Genomic DNA, 7500 nt, shown 5'->3' on the forward strand with positions numbered 1-7500 from the left:
CTGCTTAGCTTCCGAGATCAGACGAGATCGGGCGTTCTCAAGGTAGTGTGGCCGTAAGCCGAAAAGCAGCGTCAGCTCCAGCATTTTGTACAGCAGAGCAGCTAGCTGGCGCTTGCTTTTTGTTGGGCCTGACAAAGTAAATGCATGACGTGTAGCCCAAAGGGAGCAGCAGCACCCTCTGCTGCACAAAAAGGCTTACAGCACCTGGTATTCCCAGGCGGTCTCCCATCCAAGTACTAACCAGGCCCGACCCTGCTTAGCTTCCGAGATCAGACGAGATCGGGCGTTCTCAAAGTAGTGTGGCCGTAAGCCGAAAAGCAGCGTCAGCTCCAGCATTTTGTACAGCAGAGCAGCTAGCTGGCGCTTGCTTTTTATTGGGCCTGACAAAGTAAATGCATGACGTGTAGCCCAAAGGGAGCAGCAGCACCCTCTGCTGCACAAAAAGGCTTACAGCACCTGGTATTCCCAGGCGGTCTCCCATCCAAGTACTAACCAGGCCCGACCCTGCGTAGCTTCCGAGATCAGACGAGATCGGGCGTTCTCAAGGTAGTGTGGCCGTAAGCCGAAAAGCAGCGTCAGCTCCGGCATTTTGTACAGCAGAGCAGCTAGCTGGCGCTTGCTTTTTGTTGGGCCTGACAAACTAAATGCATGTCGGACGCGTAGCCCAAAGGGAGCAGCAGCACCCTCTGCTGCACAAAAAGGCTTACAGCACCTGGTATTCCCAGGCGGTCTCCCATCCAAGTACTAACCAGGCCCGACCCTGCGTAGCTTCCGAGATCAGACGAGATCGGGCGTTCTCAAGGTAGTGTGGCCGTAAGCCGAAAAGCAGCGTCAGCTCCGGCATTTTGTACAGCAGAGCAGCTAGCTGGCGCTTGCTTTTTGTTGGGCCTGACAAACTAAATGCATGTCGGACGCGTAGCCCAAAGGGAGCAGCAGCACCCTCTGCTGCACAAAAAGGCTTACAGCACCTGGTATTCCCAGGCGGTCTCCCATCCAAGTACTAACCAGGCCCGACCCTGCTTAGCTTCCGAGATCAGACGAGATCGGGCGTTCTCAAGGTAGTGTGGCCGTAAGCCGAAAAGCAGCGTCAGCTCCAGCATTTTGTACAGCAGAGCAGCTAGCTGGCGCTTGCTTTTTGTTGGGCCTGACAAAGTAAATGCATGACGTGTAGCCCAAAGGGAGCAGCAGCACCCTCTGCTGCACAAAAAGGCTTACAGCACCTGGTATTCCCAGGCGGTCTCCCATCCAAGTACTAACCAGGCCCGACCCTGCTTAGCTTCCGAGATCAGACGAGATCGGGCGTTCTCAAGGTAGTGTGGCCGTAATCCGAAAAGCAGCGTCAGCTCCAGCATTTTGTACAACAGAGCAGCTAGCTGGCGCTTGCTTTTTGTTGGGCCTGACAAACTAAATGCATGTCGGACGCGTAGCCCAAAGGGAGCAGCAGCACCCTCTGCTGCACAAAAAGGCTTACAGCACCTGGTATTCCCAGGCGGTCTCCCATCAAAGTACTAACCAGGCCCGACCCTGCTTAGCTTCCGAGATCAGACGAGATCGGGCGTTCTCAAGGTAGTGTGGCCGTAAGCCGAAAAGCAGCGTCAGCTCCAGCATTTTGTACAGCAGAGCAGCTAGCTGGCGCTTGCTTTTTGTTGGGCCTGACAAACTAAATGCATGACGTGTAGCCCAAAGGGAGCAGCAGCACCCTCTGCTGCACAAAAAGGCTTACAGCACCTGGTATTCCCAGGCGGTCTCCCATCCAAGTACTAAGCAGGCCCGACCCTGCTTAGCTTCCGAGATCAGACGAGATCCGGCGTTCTCAAGGTACTCTGGCTGTAAGCCGAAAAGCAGCGTCAGCTCCAGCATTTTGTACAGCAGAGCAGCTAGCTGGCGCTTGCTTTTTGTTGGGCCTGACAAAGTAAATGCATGACGTGTAGCCCAAAGGGAGCAGCAGCACCCTCTGCTGCACAAAAAGGCTTACAGCACCTGGTATTCCCAGGCGGTCTCCCATCCAAGTACTAACCAGGCCCGACCCTGCGTAGCTTCCGAGATCAGACGAGATCGGGCGTTCTCAAGGTAGTGTGGCCGTAAGCCGAAAAGCAGCGTCAGCTCCGGCATTTTGTACAGCAGAGCAGCTAGCTGGCGCTTGCTTTTTGTTGGGCCTGACAAACTAAATGCATGTCGGACGCGTAGCCCAAAGGGAGCAGCAGCACCCTCTGCTGCACAAAAAGGCTTACAGCACCTGGTATTCCCAGGCGGTCTCCCATCCAAGTACTAACCAGGCCCGACCCTGCTTAGCTTCCGAGATCAGACGAGATCGGGCGTTCTCAAGGTAGTGTGGCCGTAAGCCGAAAAGCAGCGTCAGCTCCAGCATTTTGTACAGCAGAGCAGCTAGCTGGCGCTTGCTTTTTGTTGGGCCTGACAAAGTAAATGCATGACGTGTAGCCCAAAGGGAGCAGCAGCACCCTCTGCTGCACAAAAAGGCTTACAGCACCTGGTATTCCCAGGCGGTCTCCCATCCAAGTACTAACCAGGCCCGACCCTGCTTAGCTTCCGAGATCAGACGAGATCGGGCGTTCTCAAGGTAGTGTGGCCGTAATCCGAAAAGCAGCGTCAGCTCCAGCATTTTGTACAACAGAGCAGCTAGCTGGCGCTTGCTTTTTGTTGGGCCTGACAAACTAAATGCATGTCGGACGCGTAGCCCAAAGGGAGCAGCAGCACCCTCTGCTGCACAAAAAGGCTTACAGCACCTGGTATTCCCAGGCGGTCTCCCATCCAAGTACTAACCAGGCCCGACCCTGCTTAGCTTCCGAGATCAGACGAGATCGGGCGTTCTCAAGGTAGTGTGGCCGTAAGCCGAAAAGCAGCGTCAGCTCCAGCATTTTGTACAGCAGAGCAGCTAGCTGGCGCTTGCTTTTTGTTGGGCCTGACAAAGTAAATGCATGACGTGTAGCCCAAAGGGAGCAGCAGCACCCTCTGCTGCACAAAAAGGCTTACAGCACCTGGTATTCCCAGGCGGTCTCCCATCCAAGTACTAACCAGGCCCGACCCTGCTTAGCTTCCGAGATCAGACGAGATCGGGCGTTCTCAAAGTAGTGTGGCCGTAAGCCGAAAAGCAGCGTCAGCTCCAGCATTTTGTACAGCAGAGCAGCTAGCTGGCGCTTGCTTTTTATTGGGCCTGACAAAGTAAATGCATGACGTGTAGCCCAAAGGGAGCAGCAGCACCCTCTGCTGCACAAAAAGGCTTACAGCACCTGGTATTCCCAGGCGGTCTCCCATCCAAGTACTAACCAGGCCCGACCCTGCGTAGCTTCCGAGATCAGACGAGATCGGGCGTTCTCAAGGTAGTGTGGCCGTAAGCCGAAAAGCAGCGTCAGCTCCGGCATTTTGTACAGCAGAGCAGCTAGCTGGCGCTTGCTTTTTGTTGGGCCTGACAAACTAAATGCATGTCGGACGCGTAGCCCAAAGGGAGCAGCAGCACCCTCTGCTGCACAAAAAGGCTTACAGCACCTGGTATTCCCAGGCGGTCTCCCATCCAAGTACTAACCAGGCCCGACCCTGCGTAGCTTCCGAGATCAGACGAGATCGGGCGTTCTCAAGGTAGTGTGGCCGTAAGCCGAAAAGCAGCGTCAGCTCCGGCATTTTGTACAGCAGAGCAGCTAGCTGGCGCTTGCTTTTTGTTGGGCCTGACAAACTAAATGCATGTCGGACGCGTAGCCCAAAGGGAGCAGCAGCACCCTCTGCTGCACAAAAAGGCTTACAGCACCTGGTATTCCCAGGCGGTCTCCCATCCAAGTACTAACCAGGCCCGACCCTGCTTAGCTTCCGAGATCAGACGAGATCGGGCGTTCTCAAGGTAGTGTGGCCGTAAGCCGAAAAGCAGCGTCAGCTCCAGCATTTTGTACAGCAGAGCAGCTAGCTGGCGCTTGCTTTTTGTTGGGCCTGACAAAGTAAATGCATGACGTGTAGCCCAAAGGGAGCAGCAGCACCCTCTGCTGCACAAAAAGGCTTACAGCACCTGGTATTCCCAGGCGGTCTCCCATCCAAGTACTAACCAGGCCCGACCCTGCTTAGCTTCCGAGATCAGACGAGATCGGGCGTTCTCAAGGTAGTGTGGCCGTAATCCGAAAAGCAGCGTCAGCTCCAGCATTTTGTACAACAGAGCAGCTAGCTGGCGCTTGCTTTTTGTTGGGCCTGACAAACTAAATGCATGTCGGACGCGTAGCCCAAAGGGAGCAGCAGCACCCTCTGCTGCACAAAAAGGCTTACAGCACCTGGTATTCCCAGGCGGTCTCCCATCAAAGTACTAACCAGGCCCGACCCTGCTTAGCTTCCGAGATCAGACGAGATCGGGCGTTCTCAAGGTAGTGTGGCCGTAAGCCGAAAAGCAGCGTCAGCTCCAGCATTTTGTACAGCAGAGCAGCTAGCTGGCGCTTGCTTTTTGTTGGGCCTGACAAACTAAATGCATGACGTGTAGCCCAAAGGGAGCAGCAGCACCCTCTGCTGCACAAAAAGGCTTACAGCACCTGGTATTCCCAGGCGGTCTCCCATCCAAGTACTAAGCAGGCCCGACCCTGCTTAGCTTCCGAGATCAGACGAGATCCGGCGTTCTCAAGGTACTCTGGCTGTAAGCCGAAAAGCAGCGTCAGCTCCAGCATTTTGTACAGCAGAGCAGCTAGCTGGCGCTTGCTTTTTGTTGGGCCTGACAAAGTAAATGCATGACGTGTAGCCCAAAGGGAGCAGCAGCACCCTCTGCTGCACAAAAAGGCTTACAGCACCTGGTATTCCCAGGCGGTCTCCCATCCAAGTACTAACCAGGCCCGACCCTGCGTAGCTTCCGAGATCAGACGAGATCGGGCGTTCTCAAGGTAGTGTGGCCGTAAGCCGAAAAGCAGCGTCAGCTCCGGCATTTTGTACAGCAGAGCAGCTAGCTGGCGCTTGCTTTTTGTTGGGCCTGACAAACTAAATGCATGTCGGACGCGTAGCCCAAAGGGAGCAGCAGCACCCTCTGCTGCACAAAAAGGCTTACAGCACCTGGTATTCCCAGGCGGTCTCCCATCCAAGTACTAACCAGGCCCGACCCTGCTTAGCTTCCGAGATCAGACGAGATCGGGCGTTCTCAAGGTAGTGTGGCCGTAAGCCGAAAAGCAGCGTCAGCTCCAGCATTTTGTACAGCAGAGCAGCTAGCTGGCGCTTGCTTTTTGTTGGGCCTGACAAAGTAAATGCATGACGTGTAGCCCAAAGGGAGCAGCAGCACCCTCTGCTGCACAAAAAGGCTTACAGCACCTGGTATTCCCAGGCGGTCTCCCATCCAAGTACTAACCAGGCCCGACCCTGCTTAGCTTCCGAGATCAGACGAGATCGGGCGTTCTCAAGGTAGTGTGGCCGTAATCCGAAAAGCAGCGTCAGCTCCAGCATTTTGTACAACAGAGCAGCTAGCTGGCGCTTGCTTTTTGTTGGGCCTGACAAACTAAATGCATGTCGGACGCGTAGCCCAAAGGGAGCAGCAGCACCCTCTGCTGCACAAAAAGGCTTACAGCACCTGGTATTCCCAGGCGGTCTCCCATCAAAGTACTAACCAGGCCCGACCCTGCTTAGCTTCCGAGATCAGACGAGATCGGGCGTTCTCAAGGTAGTGTGGCCGTAAGCCGAAAAGCAGCGTCAGCTCCAGCATTTTGTACAGCAGAGCAGCTAGCTGGCGCTTGCTTTTTGTTGGGCCTGACAAACTAAATGCATGACGTGTAGCCCAAAGGGAGCAGCAGCACCCTCTGCTGCACAAAAAGGCTTACAGCACCTGGTATTCCCAGGCGGTCTCCCATCCAAGTACTAAGCAGGCCCGACCCTGCTTAGCTTCCGAGATCAGACGAGATCCGGCGTTCTCAAGGTACTCTGGCTGTAAGCCGAAAAGCAGCGTCAGCTCCAGCATTTTGTACAGCAGAGCAGCTAGCTGGCGCTTGCTTTTTGTTGGGCCTGACAAAGTAAATGCATGACGTGTAGCCCAAAGGGAGCAGCAGCACCCTCTGCTGCACAAAAAGGCTTACAGCACCTGGTATTCCCAGGCGGTCTCCCATCCAAGTACTAACCAGGCCCGACCCTGCTTAGCTTCCGAGATCAGACGAGATCGGGCGTTCTCAAGGTAGTGTGGCCGTAAGCCGAAAAGCAGCGTCAGCTCCAGCATTTTGTACAGCAGAGCAGCTAGCTGGCGCTTGCTTTTTGTTGGGCCTGACAAAGTAAATGCATGTCGGACGCGTAGCCCAAAGGGAGCAGCAGCACCCTCTGCTGCACAAAAAGGCTTACAGCACCTGGTATTCCCAGGCGGTTTCCCATCCAAGTACTAACCAGGCCCGACCCTGCTTAGCTTCCGATATCAGACGAGATCAGGCATTCTCAAGGTAGTGTGGCCGTAAGCCGAAAAGCAGCGTCAGCTCCAGCATTTTGTACAGCAGAGCAGCTAGCTGGCGCTTGCTTTTTGTTGGGCCTGACAAACTAAATGCATGACGTGTAGCCCAAAGGGAGCAGCAGCACCCTCTGCTGCACAAAAAGGCTTACAGCACCTGGTATTCCCAGGCGGTCTCCCATCCAAGTACTAAACAGGCCCGACCCTGCTTAGCTTCCGAGATCAGACGAGATCGGGCGTTCTCAAGGTAGTGTGGCCGTAAGCCGAAAAGCAGCGTCAGCTCCAGCATTTTGTACAGCAGAGCAGCTAGCTGGCGCTTGCTTTTTGTTGGGCCTGACAAAGTAAATGCATGTCGGACGCGTAGCCCAAAGGGAGCAGCAGCACCCTCTGCTGCACAAAAAGGCTTACAGCACCTGGTACTCCCAGGCGGTCTCCCATCCAAGTACTAACCAGGCCCAACCCTGCTTAGCTTCCGAGATCAGACGAGATCGGGCGTTCTCAAGGTAGTGTGGCCGTAAGCCGAAAAGCGGCGTCAGCTCCAGCATTTTGTACAGCAGAGCAGCTAGCTGGCGCTTGCTTTTTATTGTGCCTGACAAAGTAAATACATGACGTGTAGCCCAAAGGGAGCAGCAGCACCCTCTGCTGCACAAAAAGGCTTACAGAACCTGGTACTCCCAGGCGGTCTGCCATCCAAGTACTAACCAGGCCCCACCCTGCTTAGCTTCCGAGATCAGACGAGATCGGGCGTTCTCAAAGTAGTGTGGCCGTCAGCCGAAAAGCAGCGTCAGCTCCAGCATTTTGTACAGCAGAGCAGCTAGCTGGCGCTTGCTTTTTATTGGGCCTGACAAAGTAAATGCATGACGTGTAGCCCAAAGGGAGCAGCAGCACCCTCTGCTGCACAAAAAGGCTTACAGCACCTGGTATTCCCAGGCGGTCTCCCATCCAAGTACTAACCAGGCCCGACCCTGCTTAGCTTCCGAGATCAGACGAGATCGGGCGTTCTCAAGGTAGTGTGGCCGTAAGCCGAAAAGCAGCGTCAGCTCCGGCATTTTGTACAGCAGAGCAGCTAGCTGGCGCTTGCTTTTTGTTGGGCCTGACAAACTAAATGC

General features: G+C 54.8%; 25 non-coding genes and 5 pseudogenes across 25 annotated transcripts in view; all 30 read right to left on the reverse strand.

Moving 5' to 3' along the window:
- LOC148159004 (5S ribosomal RNA) overlaps nt 1–59 on the reverse strand; it is a 119-nt gene extending 60 nt beyond the window's left edge. Inside the window, exon 1 of the ribosomal RNA XR_015763259.1 lies at nt 1–59. This exon is cut by the window's left edge and continues 60 nt beyond it. This is a non-coding gene — a ribosomal RNA (5S ribosomal RNA).
- A 133-nt stretch (nt 60–192) lies between these two features.
- On the reverse strand, nt 193–311 carry LOC148159005 (5S ribosomal RNA). Its single transcript, XR_015763407.1, has one exon. It is a non-coding gene; the product is annotated as a 5S ribosomal RNA (ribosomal RNA).
- A 133-nt stretch (nt 312–444) lies between these two features.
- Nucleotides 445–563, reverse strand: LOC148159006 (5S ribosomal RNA). The gene has a single exon (XR_015763581.1). It is a non-coding gene; the product is annotated as a 5S ribosomal RNA (ribosomal RNA).
- A 137-nt stretch (nt 564–700) lies between these two features.
- LOC148159007 (5S ribosomal RNA) lies at nt 701–819 on the reverse strand. Its single transcript, XR_015763582.1, has one exon. It is a non-coding gene; the product is annotated as a 5S ribosomal RNA (ribosomal RNA).
- Nucleotides 820–956: 137 nt separating this feature from the next.
- On the reverse strand, nt 957–1075 carry LOC148159008 (5S ribosomal RNA). Its single transcript, XR_015763260.1, has one exon. It is a non-coding gene; the product is annotated as a 5S ribosomal RNA (ribosomal RNA).
- A 133-nt stretch (nt 1076–1208) lies between these two features.
- LOC148159009 (5S ribosomal RNA) lies at nt 1209–1327 on the reverse strand. The gene has a single exon (XR_015763484.1). It is a non-coding gene; the product is annotated as a 5S ribosomal RNA (ribosomal RNA).
- A 137-nt stretch (nt 1328–1464) lies between these two features.
- LOC148159010 (5S ribosomal RNA) lies at nt 1465–1583 on the reverse strand. Its single transcript, XR_015763341.1, has one exon. It is a non-coding gene; the product is annotated as a 5S ribosomal RNA (ribosomal RNA).
- Nucleotides 1584–1716: 133 nt separating this feature from the next.
- On the reverse strand, nt 1717–1835 carry LOC148159011 (5S ribosomal RNA; annotated as a pseudogene).
- Nucleotides 1836–1968: 133 nt separating this feature from the next.
- LOC148159012 (5S ribosomal RNA) lies at nt 1969–2087 on the reverse strand. The gene has a single exon (XR_015763583.1). It is a non-coding gene; the product is annotated as a 5S ribosomal RNA (ribosomal RNA).
- A 137-nt stretch (nt 2088–2224) lies between these two features.
- LOC148159013 (5S ribosomal RNA) lies at nt 2225–2343 on the reverse strand. Its single transcript, XR_015763261.1, has one exon. It is a non-coding gene; the product is annotated as a 5S ribosomal RNA (ribosomal RNA).
- A 133-nt stretch (nt 2344–2476) lies between these two features.
- On the reverse strand, nt 2477–2595 carry LOC148159014 (5S ribosomal RNA). Its single transcript, XR_015763485.1, has one exon. It is a non-coding gene; the product is annotated as a 5S ribosomal RNA (ribosomal RNA).
- Nucleotides 2596–2732: 137 nt separating this feature from the next.
- On the reverse strand, nt 2733–2851 carry LOC148159015 (5S ribosomal RNA). The gene has a single exon (XR_015763263.1). It is a non-coding gene; the product is annotated as a 5S ribosomal RNA (ribosomal RNA).
- A 133-nt stretch (nt 2852–2984) lies between these two features.
- LOC148159016 (5S ribosomal RNA) lies at nt 2985–3103 on the reverse strand. The gene has a single exon (XR_015763408.1). It is a non-coding gene; the product is annotated as a 5S ribosomal RNA (ribosomal RNA).
- Nucleotides 3104–3236: 133 nt separating this feature from the next.
- Nucleotides 3237–3355, reverse strand: LOC148159017 (5S ribosomal RNA). The gene has a single exon (XR_015763584.1). It is a non-coding gene; the product is annotated as a 5S ribosomal RNA (ribosomal RNA).
- A 137-nt stretch (nt 3356–3492) lies between these two features.
- LOC148159018 (5S ribosomal RNA) lies at nt 3493–3611 on the reverse strand. Its single transcript, XR_015763585.1, has one exon. It is a non-coding gene; the product is annotated as a 5S ribosomal RNA (ribosomal RNA).
- A 137-nt stretch (nt 3612–3748) lies between these two features.
- Nucleotides 3749–3867, reverse strand: LOC148159019 (5S ribosomal RNA). The gene has a single exon (XR_015763264.1). It is a non-coding gene; the product is annotated as a 5S ribosomal RNA (ribosomal RNA).
- Nucleotides 3868–4000: 133 nt separating this feature from the next.
- On the reverse strand, nt 4001–4119 carry LOC148159020 (5S ribosomal RNA). Its single transcript, XR_015763486.1, has one exon. It is a non-coding gene; the product is annotated as a 5S ribosomal RNA (ribosomal RNA).
- A 137-nt stretch (nt 4120–4256) lies between these two features.
- LOC148159021 (5S ribosomal RNA) lies at nt 4257–4375 on the reverse strand. Its single transcript, XR_015763342.1, has one exon. It is a non-coding gene; the product is annotated as a 5S ribosomal RNA (ribosomal RNA).
- Nucleotides 4376–4508: 133 nt separating this feature from the next.
- On the reverse strand, nt 4509–4627 carry LOC148159022 (5S ribosomal RNA; annotated as a pseudogene).
- Nucleotides 4628–4760: 133 nt separating this feature from the next.
- LOC148159023 (5S ribosomal RNA) lies at nt 4761–4879 on the reverse strand. Its single transcript, XR_015763586.1, has one exon. It is a non-coding gene; the product is annotated as a 5S ribosomal RNA (ribosomal RNA).
- Nucleotides 4880–5016: 137 nt separating this feature from the next.
- LOC148159024 (5S ribosomal RNA) lies at nt 5017–5135 on the reverse strand. The gene has a single exon (XR_015763265.1). It is a non-coding gene; the product is annotated as a 5S ribosomal RNA (ribosomal RNA).
- A 133-nt stretch (nt 5136–5268) lies between these two features.
- Nucleotides 5269–5387, reverse strand: LOC148159025 (5S ribosomal RNA). The gene has a single exon (XR_015763488.1). It is a non-coding gene; the product is annotated as a 5S ribosomal RNA (ribosomal RNA).
- A 137-nt stretch (nt 5388–5524) lies between these two features.
- Nucleotides 5525–5643, reverse strand: LOC148159026 (5S ribosomal RNA). The gene has a single exon (XR_015763344.1). It is a non-coding gene; the product is annotated as a 5S ribosomal RNA (ribosomal RNA).
- A 133-nt stretch (nt 5644–5776) lies between these two features.
- LOC148159027 (5S ribosomal RNA) lies at nt 5777–5895 on the reverse strand (annotated as a pseudogene).
- Nucleotides 5896–6028: 133 nt separating this feature from the next.
- LOC148159028 (5S ribosomal RNA) lies at nt 6029–6147 on the reverse strand. The gene has a single exon (XR_015763266.1). It is a non-coding gene; the product is annotated as a 5S ribosomal RNA (ribosomal RNA).
- Nucleotides 6148–6284: 137 nt separating this feature from the next.
- LOC148159029 (5S ribosomal RNA) lies at nt 6285–6403 on the reverse strand (annotated as a pseudogene).
- A 133-nt stretch (nt 6404–6536) lies between these two features.
- Nucleotides 6537–6655, reverse strand: LOC148159030 (5S ribosomal RNA). Its single transcript, XR_015763467.1, has one exon. It is a non-coding gene; the product is annotated as a 5S ribosomal RNA (ribosomal RNA).
- A 137-nt stretch (nt 6656–6792) lies between these two features.
- Nucleotides 6793–6911, reverse strand: LOC148159031 (5S ribosomal RNA). Its single transcript, XR_015763362.1, has one exon. It is a non-coding gene; the product is annotated as a 5S ribosomal RNA (ribosomal RNA).
- Nucleotides 6912–7044: 133 nt separating this feature from the next.
- On the reverse strand, nt 7045–7163 carry LOC148159032 (5S ribosomal RNA; annotated as a pseudogene).
- A 133-nt stretch (nt 7164–7296) lies between these two features.
- Nucleotides 7297–7415, reverse strand: LOC148159033 (5S ribosomal RNA). The gene has a single exon (XR_015763267.1). It is a non-coding gene; the product is annotated as a 5S ribosomal RNA (ribosomal RNA).
- Nucleotides 7416–7500: the final 85 nt, after the last annotated feature.

The sequence above is a fragment of the Poecilia mexicana genome, unplaced genomic scaffold (assembly GCF_051168715.1).
Source record: "Poecilia mexicana isolate PSO_F unplaced genomic scaffold, ASM5116871v1 scaffold_6, whole genome shotgun sequence".
Taxonomy (NCBI): domain Eukaryota; kingdom Metazoa; phylum Chordata; class Actinopteri; order Cyprinodontiformes; family Poeciliidae; genus Poecilia; species Poecilia mexicana.